At 53.5% G+C, this 3900-nt stretch overlaps 1 pseudogene; it reads left to right on the forward strand.

Moving 5' to 3' along the window:
• The window catches only part of LOC102439821, a 5789-nt pseudogene extending 2293 nt beyond the window's left edge, over positions 1 to 3496 (forward strand).
• The last annotated feature ends 404 nt before the right edge of the window (positions 3497 to 3900 follow it).

The following is a 3900-nucleotide window of genomic DNA, read 5'->3' on the forward strand; positions in this document are numbered from 1 at the left end:
CAGCGAGGACAGCAATTCTCTGAGGAGGAGAACAGGGAACGCAGCATGGACGGCGAGGAGGCGGAGTAGAGGAGGAGCGACAGATTCAGCAGGCAGTGAGAAGGAGGAAGAGCCCGAGGAAGAAGAAGAGGAGGAAGAATATGATGAGGAAGAAGATGATGACCGACCTCCCCAAGAAACCCCGTCACGGTGGCTTCATTCTGGATGAGGCTGATGTGGACGATGAGTATGAGGATGAGGAACCATGGGAAGATGGAGCAGAGGACATCCTAGAGAAAGCCTCCAATATCGATAATGTTGTCCTGGATGAAGATTGTTCTGGGGCTCGTCGCCTACAGAACCTCTGGAGGAACCAGCGAGAAGAAGAATTAGGCGAGTATTACATGAAGAAATATGCCAAGTCATCTGTGGGAGAGACGGTGTGTGGAGGGTCTGATGAGCTCTCTGATGACATCACTCAGCAGCAGCTGCTCCCAGGAGTCAAGGATCCAAATCTGTGGACTGTCAAATGTAAGATTGGGGAGGAACGGGCCACAGCCATTTCCTTGATGCGCAAGTTCATTGCTTACCAGTTCACAGACACGCCCCTGCAGATTAAATCGGTAGTGGCACCAGAGCACGTGAAGGGCTACATCTACGTGGAGGCCTATAAGCAGACCCACGTGAAGCAGGCCATCGAGGGCATGGGCAACCTGCGGCTTGGCTACTGGAACCAGCAGATGGTGCCCATCAAGGAGATGACAGATGTGCTCAAAGTGGTGAAGGAGGTGGCCAACCTGAAACCGAAATCCTGGGTCCGCCTCAAGCGAGGCACCTATAAGGATGACATCGCACAGGTGGATTATGTGGAGCCCAGGCAAAACACCATCTCTCTGAAGATGATCCCACGCATTGACTATGACGGCATCAAGGCCCACATGAGCTTGAAAGACGGCATTGCTAAAAGGAAGAAGTTTAAACGGCCTCCACAGAGGCTGTTTGATGCTGAGAAGATTAGGTCCCTGGGGGGCGATGTTGCCTCTGATGGTGACTTCCTCATCTTCCAGGGGAACCGTTACAGCCGGAAGGGCTTTCTGTTTAAGAGCTTCGCCATGTCTGCTGTGATCACAGAGGGTGTGAAGCCCACGCTCTCTGAGCTGGAGAAGTTCGAGGACCAGCCGGAGGGCATTGACCTGGAGGTGGTGACTGAGAGCACAGGGAAGGAAAGGGAACACAACTTCCAACCTGGGGACAATGTGGAGGTATGTGAGGGTGAGCTCATTAACCTGCAGGGCAAGATTCTCAGTGTGGACGGCAACAAGATCACCATCATGCCCAAGCATGAGGACCTCAAGGACATGCTAGAGTTCCCGGCCCAGGAACTTAGGAAGTACTTCAAGATGGGGGATCATGTGAAGGTGACTGCGGGCCGATTCGAGGGTGACATAGGCCTCATTGTACGAATGGAGAACTTTGTCATCCTCTTCTCTGACCTCACCATGCATGAGCTGAAAGTGCTCCCCCGGGACCTGCAGCTCTGCTCAGAGACGGCATCAGGTGTGGATGTTGGGGGCCAGCATGAATGGGGGGAGCTGGTACAGCTGGACCCTCAAACCGTGGGTGTCATCGTGCGACTGGAGCGGGAGACCTTCCAGGTGCTTAATATGTATGGGAAGGTGGTGACTGTCAGGCACCAGGCTGTGACTCAGAAGAAGAACAACCGATTTGCTGTGGCCCTGGACTCGGAACAGAACAACATCCATGTAAAAGACATCGTCAAGGTCATTGATGGCCCCCACTCAGGCCAGGAGGGTGAGATTCGCCATCTCTTCCACAGCTTTGCCTTCCTGCACTGCAAAAAACTCGTGGAGAACGGGGACTTGTTTGTCTGCAAGACACGTCACCTGGTGCTGGCTGGGGGCTCGAAGCCACGAGATGTGACCAACTTCACCTTGGGTGGCTTTGCCCCAATGAGTCCCCGGATCAGCAGCCCCATGCACCCCAGTGCTGGAGGTCAGCGTGGTGGCTTTGGTAGCCCAGGTGGCAGCAGTGGTGGCATGAGCAGGGGCCGGGGTCGAAGAGACAATGAGCTCATCGGCCAGACTGTGCGCATCTCCCAGGGGGGAGATAAAGGATACATTGGTGTGGTGAAGGATGCCACAGAGTCTACGGCCCGAGTGGAGCTGCCTTCTACCTGCCAGACCATCTCTGTAGACCGTCAGTGGCTCACCACAGTGGGTTCACGGCACCCGGGTGGCATGAACTCAACCTATGGGCGGACGCCCATGTATGGCTCCCAGATACCCATGTATGGTTCTGGCTCCCTCACACCCATGTATGGCTCTCAGACACCTCTTCAGGATGGCAGCCTCACCCCGCATTATGGCTCGCAGACACCCCTGCATGATGGCAGCCGTACTCCTGCCCAGAGTGGGGCCTGGGACCCCCAACAACCCTAACACGCCATCACGGGCTGAGGAAGAATATGAGTATGCCTTCGATGATGAGCCTACTCCATCCCCACAGGCCTATGGGGGTACACCCAATCCCCAAACACCTGGCTACCCAGACCCCTCATCTCCGCAGGTTAACCCGCAGTACAACCCACAGACGCCAGGGACGCCAGCCATGTACAACACAGACCAGTTTTCCCCCTATGCTGCCCCCTCTCCACAAGGCACCTACCAGCCCAGCCCTAGTCCCCAGAGCTACCACCAGGTGTCACCAAGCCCAGCTGGCTACCAGAACACCCACTCTCCGGCCAGCTACCACCCCACACCCTCGCCCATGGCCTATCAGGCCAGCCCCAGTCTGAGCCCTGTTGGCTACAGTCCAATGATACCTGGAGCCCCCTCCCCTGGTGGCTACAACCCACATACACCAGGCTCAGGCATTGAGCAGAATTCTAGTGATTGGGTAACCACTGACATCCAGGTGAAAGTGCGGGACACCTATCTGGATACACAAGTGGTGGGGCAGACGGGGGTCATCCGCAGTGTCATGGGAGGCATGTGTTCTGTGTACCTGAAGGACAGTGAGAAGGTTGTCAGCATCTCCAGTGAGCACCTGGAGCCCATCACCCCCACCAAGAACAATAAGGAGAAGGTCATCCTGGGCGAGGATCAGGAAGCCACAGGGGTCCTGCTGAGCATCAATGGTGAGGATGGCATCGTACACATGGATCTCGATGAACAGTTCAAGATCCTCAACCTCCGCTTCCTGGGGAAGCTCCTGGAGGCTTGAGGCAGGCCGGGCTGGTGAACTTTGGCAGACATCTGGCAGATAGAGGGTGTCCCTTCTTCCTTCCCTAGTCCTTGGTTCAGACCTAGGATCCAGGCGTGGAGCAGACCCTAGCCTGGTTGTTCAGTATTCTTTGTTTTCCTTTCAGGATTCCTATCTTTCTTCTTGATGTTTATGGGAATCAGAGTAGAGTCTGGGGGCGGGTCCCCATCCTGTATCCCCCCCTTCCTCAGCTTGCTTTTGTGTTAGGGTCTTTCAATAAAAAGCTGTCAAAAGTAAAAAAAAAAAAAAGGATAGATAATTACTATTATTCTTTTTTTTAATTCAATAAAAATTATACCTTTTTTTTTTTTGTCAGATTGGCCAAAAATATAATACATTTTTTGGTGTGCCGCAGGATTTTAGTATTAGTTTGTGTATGCCAGGAGATGAAAAAAGGTTGAAAATTGCTGACCTGGGTCATTAGCTGGCACACACACTGAGTGCTGTTTTTAGTGTTTGATAAAGTTTTTAAAAAAAGGTAAATGTGATTTCTGGGGGGAGCCTAAGACAGTGCCCAGGTGGGAAATCTGTGCTCAAGAGAACACAAAGTGGGAGCTGTAGTTCCCTGAAAACATTTTTCAGGGAAAGTGCCCGCCAACATTGCCCTGCAGTCAGCTTCCACAGCAGATGCTGGAGGCC

This window comes from Myotis lucifugus, unplaced genomic scaffold (assembly GCF_000147115.1).
Source record: "Myotis lucifugus unplaced genomic scaffold, Myoluc2.0 scaffold_14, whole genome shotgun sequence".
In the NCBI taxonomy this organism is placed as follows: Eukaryota; Metazoa; Chordata; class Mammalia; order Chiroptera; family Vespertilionidae; genus Myotis; species Myotis lucifugus.